The sequence below is a fragment of the Ricinus communis genome, chromosome 9 (genome assembly GCF_019578655.1).
Source record: "Ricinus communis isolate WT05 ecotype wild-type chromosome 9, ASM1957865v1, whole genome shotgun sequence".
Classification (NCBI taxonomy): Eukaryota; Viridiplantae; Streptophyta; class Magnoliopsida; order Malpighiales; family Euphorbiaceae; genus Ricinus; species Ricinus communis.
The window spans coordinates 20,946,317-20,959,238 of record NC_063264.1 but is presented as its reverse complement, the minus strand read 5'-3'; the positions used below and the strand labels follow the sequence as shown (position 1 = coordinate 20,959,238).

The window sequence follows — 12,922 nt, the reverse complement described above, 5'->3', positions numbered from 1 at the left end:
ATTGGTTAACAATGGAAAAAGATTGTATAGCACTGGTGAGAAAATGCTGTGAATGCCAGCTGTACAGTGACCTAAGTCACATAACTCCAACTGAGCTACACAACTTAACATCTCTAGCCCTTTAGAGCTTGGGAGATTGACATCATTGGAGAAATAAAACCTCCCTCAAATGATCATAGCTTCATAGTCGAGCGATTGACTACTTCTCTAAGTGGATTGAAGTTGGGTCGTTTACTACCGTAGAGGTAAGCAGATGGCAAGATTTATAAAAAGGAATAATATGCAGATACGGGGTCCCACATCATGTCGTGATGGATAATGAGGTACAGTTGATGAAGGAAACAACAGATCTACTAGCAGAATATAAGATCGAGCATCATAGGTCTTCTCCGTATAGACCTCAGGCGAATGGAGCAGTAGAAGCAACTAAGAAGAACTTAAAGAAAATACTCTCGAAGATGGTATGGAATCATAAAGACTAGTTGTTTCAGTTACCCTTTGCCCTTTGGGGATATCGCATAACTGAGCGACATCAACTGGGCAAACACCATACCTTATGGTTTACGAGACTGAAGCAGTTTTGCTGGTTGAGTTAGAATTAAAGTCTATGACAATTGTATTAGAGGCTGAAATATCAAAATATCAACAGGTCGAGCAGAGATTCCAACAATTGGCTCTGGTTGATGAAAAAGGAACTTAGATCATCTCAAGAAATACTATATATAAAAATAAATGATAGGAAGAGTAGTGTGCTGATCAGAAAAATTGGAAAGGCTGGTCAGGTAAAAAGAGAGAAAGTAATCAACTAGAAAATCTGAAAAGATTGGCTGATGCCAAGAGTTATATCTTGAGAAATCAAAATGTGCCCATCTGGGCTTTTATTAAATGAATAAATTATTTAAAATTATTATCAAACATATATATGTATGTTTACCATTCTACACACTAACTGAAAGAAAAACAAAGCTAAAAGTTCTAAGCAAAATAAATGAGATCTAAAAGAAGTATATTTTATATCTTCTTCTCCTCTTCATATCTGCATCCCTAGATAGAGCGGCTAGTTCTCGAGTCCTCTTGAACCAAGCAAAACCAAAAGAAGTGGAAATCTGAAGCTGAACCCGAACTTAGAGTCAAGGTTTCGCTTATGTCTCGGCGAGGCCACAATCTTTATATCTTATTTGGGAAATCATGTCTGAGTGGGAAGCCTTTAAATTCAGGTGGAAATCCCAAGATCCGTTGCTTCTGCCCATATTGGCGGCAAAGTCTTGAAGGTGTGTAAAAGGTGGTGTGCCCTAGTCCGGATAAGGGTACACAATCACCATACACCATGAGTATGACATGCTTGATTCTCCACCAAGGGCAAGTCTAGCGAATGAATGTGTCTAGGATGCCTTTCATCTAGGAAATCAAGCCATCATGACCCCATGAAGTAATAATAGATCAAGTTTGTACGTGCTTCAGCTCGTACTTGTCAATATTCCTCGGAATGGTTAGTATTTGAAGCTTCTCATGCAGCCAAATCTACAAAAAGAGATAGAAAGAAATATAGAAAATATGAATAAATAGAAAAAAGCTAAGATGAAAACCTGAAATGACAGCTTAGACAAAAATAAGTCTTCTAAGTCAAAAATTCGAAAGGGCGACTTAAAGAAAAGTTAAGACTAAAGCCTGCTAAGTTGAAAACTTGAAAGGGTGGCTTAGAAAAAAATTAAGATAAAAATTAAAATAGTAAAAAAAAAGAGATTTGGTTGTGTACTTGTAAGAGAACGAGGCTGCCACTAAACTGTTGATGGAACCCAATAATGGTTTCAGCCAAAACGACTGGAATTGGATCTTCTCCTTGCTCCACTTGATCAATAATGCGAGCAATTATGATATCTCCCCCTCCCTAAGGAGAAATCAACAAAAATTGGGCATAAAGGCAAAAGCCCAACATCCAAATCCAAGAAGGTGTGTCATTTTCCTTCTTCTCATAACAAGAAATCAGCGAAGTAAGGGTAATGTACTCACCAACAGAATGAGAAAGTACCTTAGTCTGGGGCATGTCGAACAATTCTACTAGTTTTCCAGGAAAAGGCTCATTGAGTTTTGGTAGGGCAATGGGATGAATAGTATCCATGGGAACTCTAAGAATAGCAGAGAATTCTTCAATCATGGGGCATAACTCTTGCACATTGAATCTAAATACATGGTCCTTTGGGTATTAAAAGTTGACAGCAGAATGGAGAAACCCATAATCAAGTTCGGTGTGTTGTATGGCTTTGAAAGAGAAAACATGAAATTTCTTGAGTTTAATCCAATCATCACCTGTTAGGATTTGAAGAGAGATTGCAGGCTTTTGTCACTCTTTTCAGACATATTTTTAGCTTTTTGAAGTGTAAAATCACATGTGAGAAAGTGAGAAGGCGCATGGGTATATATAGCCCTCAAATCAGTGTTCGATTCGGACTCTGCATAGCCGATCGGCTGTGCATAGAGCCGAATTGGCTAAGATACAGTCGACCGGTTGTGTGACCTCCTGATGCAAATTTTGGCCAATTTTGTCGATTTTTTGGGTGCTTTTCCGGTTTCCATTGCATATAAGCTCATATAAATGCAATAATAAAGAAAAATAAGCAAAATGAAAGCAATTTGAAAGCTAAAATGAAGGATTTTATATACCCTCAAAAAGTCAAAAATTCTACAAAAATTCTAAGAGTCAAAAGTATAAGCGATGGCAAAAGAGGGAAGGTACAAACATTAACAAAAAATTAAAAGTTGGGGTTCTCTCCCGAATCTCCCATCCCATTATCTGAGTCGGTTGTCCATTCCCTGGGTCTGCAAGTTCGATAGCTGAAGTGACAGAGTGTCAATGCGACATTGCTGAGCATCGACCTGACGCTACCGATCGTCCACTTGACCCTGCAAGCCCTTGTGGTTCCTCTGATGAAAATCTAAAAGGAGATTAGATAGTGCATTTCATACATATATATATGTATACATTTTACTTTGTATAAATCATTTTGTTACTCGCCAATCCTCGCCAAGGATAAAGAACTGCCTCCTTGTGGCATGACCAATTGATGGACATACTCAAACTGGTCTCTCTGAACTTGCACGATTATTTGCATATATGTCACTAACTTTTCAAGAAAAGAAGACGTGAAAACATAAAAGAGAATATAACTTACATGTGTGCAAGTGCTCAGAGTGAATTTCGGAAGGAGGCAATGCTCCATAGCAAGCTGGCGCTCTATCACATTGTTAGGGCTCCAGTATGATACCATTAGATCTAGAAGGAATGAGACGCTTCCCGGAACCACATTAGATGTGGCTGTGGGAGGTACCTCATAGGTAGCACTAGCAGAGGAGCTTGTGATATGGAAAGGTTTAGAACATTAGGCGGAATGCCCCTCGATCGGCTCACGAGCAGCATGAGCCTAGTGGAGGAACTATAAATAAAATTATTAGAAAAGCAGAATATAAAAACTAAGGAATTTTGAATAAGTCCATAAAAAATACTGAGCCAGCAATTGGATGAATGAAGTGTAATTTGTCCGTCGAGACTAGATCTTCGGGCTCGTCGTACCCCGCTAAACACTCTGCTAGCTCCTCCCCAGCGAGGTCCACCATCTAGAACATAGAGAGAGGAGGAGATAAGGGAACTTCATATTTGTTAGGGCCTCACTCCTACACATAGATCCTCTCTCCTAAGTACTATGCCCGACAGGTAGGTTCAGTCAGTAGAATTCTCCTCTGCTCAAGGTCAGCTGCAGAATGCATGTAGGGGTCCTAATGACAGTGCTCCCCCAGCCAATCACCCAGAATCTGTAAACTAGAAAGGTAAGTAACTATATATGTAAATCACGAGTATGACTAATGATGGGCTACTTATGCAACCTACACTTAAGGTAGTGAACCTATCGATGCGGTCTAGCACTAGTGAGTATCAAGGTCGTATCCCTGGAGATCGGGTAAATCTAAAGTTACTACTGTTCGTTATGTTATTTAATCTGAAATAAGGTGTGAGAAGTCTAAATTAATTAACTAATGCTTATGAATGCAAATAAAGGAACAACAACAACTGACAATCGAAAAACAACTTTAACAAAGAAGCAAACCCAAAGGGAACCTAAGTGATGGAATTCTAAGGTTGATTTTATAAACTGCCAATCTTACTACCCGTGCCTAAATCTTGAATCAAACTCCGCTCCTCTCTCGAGCTCACTAAGTTCCTAAATCTACACTAACCTAATGGAATCTCTTCCTATCAGATTATTACAGATTAGCATTAAGCGTGATTTAGAACTATTAAGAGTTGTTAATTCTTAATCCGACGAGTGAATTAACCTTATCTCTAAGTGTTAATTACTAGTTCTTACTATTTAATTTCTAGTTGTAAAAAGCATTTCTAAATGTCAAGAAACAACCCCAAAGAAAATTAATTTAACGTCTCAAATTAATTGAATCAAATTTTATTACTAAACAGTAAGAAGATTACAAAAATGGCATATAAAAAGAATCCAATATTTAAACACAAACCATCAACAAAGATGAACCCCAATGGCTTCGGCAATCCTAGCTACTCATAATGAAAGAAACAAATACAAAAGGAAATAAATAACAGAAAAGAAAATGAAACATATAACCGCTCTTCTATCGAATCGGACTGGGAATGTCGCAAGTGCCAATTCTGAAACCAGCCTCAAGTATGGATCTCGGATGTCTCGGTCAATCTTCTAGAAACTTCAATCTTTGCTTGAATTCTCCAAATCAATCCTTTGAACTGACATTGGTCTCCCAAAATGTCATGAACAGAGGTGTAGAAGTGAGAGTCGCGCACATAGAGAAGTCCAGAAATTAGAAGCGGAACCCTGTCTCGTTTTGCGTGCACCTATTTATAGGCAGAAGTGCCATAGCCGTGCTATGGTCCATGCCATGGCCCGTGCATTTATGCACGGCCCGTGCAGATATGCACAGCCCGTGTAACGGCCCGGGCAACGGGCACCAACCTCCATAAGATGCCAGATTTCCGAAATTGTCCAAGGTCGTGCAAAAGGCATAAATGCGCATTAATAAGGAATCGACTCTAATAACATCTAATATGCATAAATCATCCAAATATCTTTATTTCTGCCCGTAAATCAATCAATATCTATCAAAGTGTCCGAAAACCTAAAAAATTCATAAAATACCAAAGTGCTATCAAATAGGAATAAATATGACTCAAATACGCGAATAAACGACTGATAAACAGTCAATAAACATGCATAGAATCATCTACATCAAACTACCCCACACTTGAGAGTTTGCTTATCCTCAAGCAATCAACAATTCTCTCCTCAAATAGATACCAAATGACTCGATCAAATACATTGCAAAAGGTTAGCTCAAAACAAGTCTCAAAACTCCGTAACGAATTTCCTCAACATCCCCAAATAACTAAATCTTTGAAAAAGAGAACAAAGTTAACAAAGCTGCTAAAATTAAAATAATAAACTATCTAAACTGAGAATTTGAGAGCCATGCCTTCCAAGATGTCACTCAAAACACACAAGTGTATATATAGGTGAAAGAATATCAGCAAGTTCTCAACGCAAAAATACAGAAAAATATGTTTACCATAAGCTTGCTCATAGATACAATCTCCACTACTATGAAATAATCAATAGTCATAATCAAAGGGTCTTCAGCCAGGTTGTAATGGGGTTAAGGTAAGGTATGGAGAAATATGGAAAGTAGGTTAAAAGTTGCTGAAAAATTATACAAGTAATGCACGAAAACAACCAAGAATCAAATGTTGTACAATACTAAGTTACTCCCATAATAAGATGATGCTCGAAATGAACCTAAGAGAAAATTATATATACATTATTTTTATTAATATATATATATATATATATATATATATATTGAATAACAGGATGAAGTAATACAATACTCAATCAAAAGTGGTAAAACGATAATGTACCATTTAGATTGAAGGGAGCATCTACGAAAAGAATTCTAGCAACTTAGTAAATATATGCAAATTGATCCAAAATGAAATGCAGCATAAACTTATATAATACCCAGCAACAATGGTAGAAAGAATGGTGGAATGAATAGAAGTGATAAAATGAGTGTCAAGGTGAATTACAATGAAAGAAAAAGCTAAGGCTCAAAATTGGTTTACTAATGGAGAAACAGGGTTAAGCTTTTGGCCAGATTGTGTAAATCCTAAATGCCCATATCATCTCATGATTGTTAAAAATTCATGTAATCTCAAAAGAAGTCACAGAGCAAATTCTAGAAACAAAAATTCTATGCAATGCTCACTCAACAAGAAGAAAAGGAGCATAAAAATAATGATGCCCAATTTGGCTCAAAACCTCACCATTTGAGTGGGTAAAAATTGCATGTGCTCTCAAACCAAAGTTTAAACAATCAATCATGATAATAAGCATCAATATTAACAATGTTCTATACCTAAAGATAAAGTAAAATGAAAACAATTAAGGAAAAACACCAGTTTTACCTGGCTTGATGGAAGCTAAGAGATTCGTTCATCGCCTTCTTCCCAACAAGATTCGATAAAAGCTATAAGGGTCCATTCAAAAGAAAAAAAATCAACTACTCGATTAAAACAAAACTCAAGATAAAAAACAATAAGAATGAATAGACTCGATCAGTTAAAACAAATAAAATAAAAATAAAATTAAAACAGCAAAATACCATTCTTCCAGAAGTTCGAGATAACAAAATAAGTACCTACACAAAACTCAAATACCTACCCCACACTTGAGAAGAACACTGTCCTCAGTGTAAAACAGGTATAATAGCCCACATGATCCAAAATAACGTTCAATAATTACAATTAGAACAAGATTAATAGCATCCATAAATAAAAAGAATAAATAAATAAAAAGAAATTAAACTATCCAAAAAAATTTAGACTCATCAATCCTCAACATGATCAGCCCTACCACCCTGGTCCGGCTGGGTGAAATCCGGAGTGAACAAAGGATCATCAAGCTGAGGAGACATCGGGGCATCAGCTCTGGTAGAAATACTCGGAACTGGGGTTGGGGCAGGCGGCATTGGAGGAGAAGAAACAGACAAGGGGGTATCACCAAAACTGTCAAAGAAACCTTCAAGGTCAAAGGGCGATACCAGCATAGACGGTGGTCGAGGCGTAGGCGCATGTGCTGGCACATAAGAACTAGATACTCGCATCCGAGCCAATTGCTGAGAGATATCCTGTAAAGAAAAACAAAAACTATTATGATCTTCTCTCATCTCGGTGCGCAAGGCCACAAGGTCATCCCGAAGAAGTTGGGTGGCATGTGACTATGTCTGAAGCATCTCGCGCAAGACTCTCACTGAATCTCTAGCCTCAGTAGTCTGTGTAAGATCACACTGCTGTGTCATCCGGGCCTCCATCCTATCCAATCTAGATGTACGGATGTGCCTACTGATTGATTAAAGAACATAGATGGGTCAGGAACATCAGTGGGCCTAGATGAGGGACGTGGTGGAGGTACAAGCTGCTCCTCGGTGATGTCAACATCATCATCATCACCCTCATCAATACCATCGCCACCCGTCTGGTTAACTGAAGTGGAACCTGTCAAGTGGTACTCGAAATCGCCTGAGGTAGACTCAGTCTGAGTAACCATCCGCATGTTGTACATTTCTTTGTGTTCTAACGACGACATAGAACTGATTACATCATACTCGAGCAGCGGTGAGTCAACACCCCCATATTCCTAGCTAGCCTAGTCACAAATGGTCCAAAGCTAATAACTACCTTCCTAGCCGATCTCTGAATCCAATCCATCTATGCAGCCATCGAAAACCCTAAATCCAAATAGGTCCTTTGCCGAATATGCCAGAGTAAAGCAACATCAAGCTTATTGAGAGCTCCCCAACTCTCACCCCTACCAGCCAATGTGTGCGCTAAAATATTGTGGAGGTATCTCAAACTATCTGAAATACATGAAGCCTTGGTTCGGCTCGAAGAGAAAGAGCATCAGACCGCCCTAATATCCTCCCAATATGAATTTATATCTGTCCCCAAATGTCTAACTGCTTGATCAAATAAATCGGAATCCACCTCCGCTCTAATCCATATCCCTAAAGCTATTCTAAACTCAGCTAATGCTACCTGCAAAGGGTCAGAACATAAAATTTCTTGCAAATGGGACTCAACCACATCATCAATCACATCAATAGAATATACAGTATTATCATAGTCCAGTGACTGTCTCATGGAAGTGGCTAGGTCAAAGGTAATGGTCTCATCATCAACTCTAAGCTTAAGCTTTCCATCACTTACATCGATAACAGCCCTCGATGTAGCTAGGAAAGGCATACCCAAGATAAGAGGCACAGTGCTCTCACCCTCCATATCCATCACCATAAAATCCAGAGGAAAGATAAATTTATCTACCTTTACAAGTACATCTTCAACAATACCTCTAGAAATTTTAACAGTCCTATCTGCTAACTGAACACTCATCCTAGTAGGCTTAGGTTCATGCAACCCTAATTTGGCAAATAAACTAGTGGGCATCAAGTTAATACTAGCTCCTAAATCAGCCAATGCACCACTAATTGATAAATCACCAATCATACAAGGGATAGCAAAAGTCCCTAGATCTCGTCGTTTGAGTGGCAGTTTGTTCTGGAGAATAGCAGAACACTCCTCATTAAGCACTACCTGACCAAGATCCTCCAACTTCCTCTTGTTGCTCAAAATCTCCTTTAAGAACTTGGCGTACTTCGGGATCTGTGAAATCGCCTCAACAAAAGGTAAGTTAATTTTTAGCTGCTTAAATAAGTCAAGAAACTTACTATATTGCTTGTCCACCTTATCCTGCCTCAACCTTGCAGGGATATGGGCCGGTGATGCTCCCATGCGGGCTCTTTTACTGTCTTCTTTCTTTCTCTCATTCTCTACCACCTCAAGGTCTGGTCCTTCCTTAGCTGGCTCGACCTGCACAATTGTATTATCCTTATCAGCTAAAGGCGAAGAACCAGTCAATTTCTTACCTGAACGCAAGGTGATAGCCTTACAATGCTCCCTCAAGTTTGACTTTGTAGTCCTAGGGAGCGATCCTGAAGGTCTCTCTGAAAGCATCTTAGAAATTTGGCTAATTTGAGTCTCCAAGTTCTGAATCGAGGCCTGCTGATTCCTAAGTGCACTATCAGTCTGTTGGAATCTCGTTCTCGTAGACGTCACAAACTTCATCATAAGCTCCTCTAAATTTGACTTCTTTTCTTGTGGAGGAGGAGCTTGTGCAAGCCCAGCTGGTTGTTGCTGTAGTTGTTGATGAAGTCTTTGAAAACCTAGTGGACCCTAGGCATTATTGTTCCTCCAACTGAAATTGGGATGATTGCGCCATCCAGGGTTGTATGTATTGTTGTAAGGGTTATTTTGCTGCCTTGGGGCATTCCCCATATAATCAACCTGTTCAACATCAGAAGACATAGCAGAATTAGATGGAAAAGTAGTAGAGGATGAAGCAAACATACCTCCCACAGTATAGTTCGCACTCTAATACGGGCCACCACAAAACTCACAGCCAACGTTCGCTGCATGAACCGGCATCTAGAGTTGGTCGATCTTCTTGGCTAGAAGCTCCACTTGAGCTGCCAAGGCTGTTGTAGAGTCCATTTGGTTGACCACTCCCTGTCTTCCTAGTTGGCTCCTAGAGGATTGCCACTGATAGTTGTTCATGGCCATTTCCTCTATCAGGTTCTGAGCTTGCTCGGGCGTCTTACTGTTTAGCACCCCACCTGCTGCAGCATCCACCATTTGCCTCGTTGCAAGGTTCAACTCGCTGTAGAAGGTCTGAACCTGCATCCATATTGGCAATTCGTGATGTGGGCAGCATCTCAAAAGATCTTTAAACCTCTCCCATGCATCGTACATGCTTTCATCATCAAACTACACAAAAGAAGATATGTCATTTCTAAGTTTATCAGTTTTAGCGGGAGGAAAATACTTATATAAAAAAATTTCAGCCAACGCCCTCCAGGTAGTAATTGTTTGATGTGGAAGGGATTGCAACCATCTCTTAGCTTTGTCCCTCAAGGAAAATGAAAACAATCTCACCCGAATGGCATCATCGGTTATTCCGTTTATCTTGAATGTGTCACAAATCTCTAAAAAATTAGAGATATGTGCATTGGGATCCTCGTTGGGCAATCCTCCAAACTGCACACTCTGCTGGATCATCTGGATCACGTCGGCTTTTATTTCAAAATTGTTGACCGCTACAGTAGGTCTGACTATACTAGTTTTCGTCCCATCCAAAGATGGTCGAGCAAACTCGTACATCGTCCTCTGATCCTCATCGGCCTGGGGGTTGAGGTTCTCCATTGCGTTAGTTCCTTGAACCTGAACTGGAACTCCGTCCTCCTCCTCAACTGCCTGCAAACGTCGTCTCAATAATCTGAGAGAGCGCTCCTAGTCAAATAAAGGTGCTATGGGATCAGGGTTAGAGCTCCTAGTCATATATAACTTGAAACCGACAACCAAACAACCACCAATTAATCAAAAATAATATAACAACAAATAATAATAATAATAAAAAATAAAGAATAAATGAATAAACAAATAATGACTAAATTAACACAAAAACAATTCACTCCAATTCACCGTTACTGTTCCCCGGCAACGGCGCCAAAAACTTGATGGGCTACTTATGCAACCTACACTTAAGGCAGTGAACCTATCGATGCGGTCTAGCACTAGTGAGTATCAAGGTCGTATCCCTAGAGATCGGGTAAATCTAAAGTTACTACTGTTCGTTATGTTATTTAATCTGAAATAAGGTGTGAGAAGTCTAAATTAATTAACTAATGCTTATGAATGCAAATAAAGGAACAACAGCAACTGACAATCGAAAAACAACCGTAACAAAGAAGCAAACCCAAAGGGAACCTAAGTGATGGAATTCTAAGGTTGATTTTATAAACTGCAAATCTTGCTACCCGTGCCTAAATCCTGAATCAAACTCCGCTCCTCTTTCGAGCTCACTAAGTTCCTAAATTTGCACTAACCTAATGGAATCTCTTCCTATCAGATTATTACAGATTAGCATTAAGCATGATTTAGAACTATTAAGAGTTGTTAATTCTTAATCCGACGAGTGAATTAACCTTATCTCTAAATGTTAATTACCAGTTCTTACTATTTAATTTCTAGTTGTAAAAAGCATTTCTCAATGTCAAGAAACAACCCAAAAGACAATTAATTTCATGTCTCAAATTAGTTGAATCAAATTTTATTACTAACAGTAAGAAGATTACAAAAATGGCAGATAAAAAAAATCCAATATTTAAACACAAACCATCAACAAAGATGAACCCTAATGGGTTTGGCAATCCTAGCTACTCATAATGAAAGAAACAAATACAAAAGGAAATAAATAACAGAAAAGAAAATGAAACATATAACTGCTCTTCTATCGAATCGGAGTGGGAATGTCGCAAGTGCCAAATCTGAAACCAGCCTCAAGTATGGATCTCGGATGTCTCGGTCAATCGTCTAGAAACTTCAATCTTTGCTTGAATTCTCCAAATCAATCCCTTGAACTGACGTTGGTCTACCAAAATGTCAAGAACAGAGGTGCAGAAGTGAGGGTCGCGCGCGTAGAGAAGTCCAGAAATCAAAAGCGGAACCCTGTCTCGTTTTGCATGCACCTATTTATAGGCAGAAGTGCTATAGCCGTGCCACGGTCCGTGCCATGGCCCGTGCCATGGCTCGTGCATTTATGCACGGCCCGGGCAACGGGCACCAACCTCCATGAGATGCCAAATTTCCGAAATTGTCCGAGGTCGTGCAAAAGCCTCGAAATGCGCGTTAACAAGGAATCAACTCTGATAACATCTAATATGCATAAATCATCCAAATATCTTTATTTCTGCCTATAAATCAATCAATATTTATCAAAGAGTGTGAAAACCTGAAAAATTCATAAACATACCAAAGTGTGATCAAATAGGAATAAATATGACTCAAATACGCGAATGAACAACTAATAAACAGTCAATAAACATGCATAGAATCATCTACATCAACTAATAAATTTTATTTATCTTATCCTAGGTTAGGGAGTTGATCCACAAGCAGTGCACGTGAATCTAGGCCTACTCTACTGGGACACTCCTACTTGAGCCCTAGCGACTCGGGTGAGGAAAACCTATGAACCCACTAGAAGGTCGATCTCCAAGGTCCAAAAACAAGAATCAACATTTGCAATACCAATAAAAGAAATAAAAAAAAGTGAAAGTCAGAGCATGACTTACATGGATCATATTCCAGAAGCCGCAGATCCTCTTACTGCCTCGGGCAGTAATGTCCATTTGATGATACAAGTATGCGAAAGCCGTAGGCTCCCAATTGTAGGAGGATACCTAGTCTAAATCCTACAGCGGGGCCAAATAGTGGAAGTTCAGTGAATTCTCTGAGTCATTGAATAAAGTTATACCAAAGAGGTACACCAGGAAAGCTCTAGCCATTTGATCTACCTACAAAGCATTTCAAGGAACAAAACCCTGGTAGTGAGGGGTATGCTAAGGTAAGTAATGCAACTTATGTTCTTGAATGCCAAAAAGAAATCGAGCAAATCAGTGATAAAGTGCTCTCAAACGTCAGAGCGCTGATCGCGGATCACAGAGCGTGTCAGAGAAATCAATGCCCGTGATGGCAGCAAAGGAAAGAGAGGAGAGTGTCAGCTTGCCAACTAGGGTGTGAAAGGTGTGAGTAGTGTCCATCCACCTCTCAAGCAAGGCATAGACGGAGGTGTAATCAGTCCTCCCGGTGACTAATGAGAGTGTAGCTACAAACTTAAAATCCTAGCTTGGATAAAGCTGGGGAGCTCATCCAACCACTCACGAGCTCCATATAAGTTTTCTGCGAACCGGTTCAATATAATTTCACACTGAAAAGCTA

At 39.3% G+C, this 12,922-nt stretch overlaps 1 non-coding gene across 1 annotated transcript; it reads left to right on the top strand.

Moving 5' to 3' along the window:
- Positions 1 to 9,836: 9,836 nt before the first annotated feature.
- Positions 9,837 to 9,943, top strand: LOC112536170. Its single transcript, XR_003080228.2, has one exon. It is a non-coding gene; the product is annotated as a small nucleolar RNA R71 (small nucleolar RNA).
- The last annotated feature ends 2,979 nt before the right edge of the window (positions 9,944 to 12,922 follow it).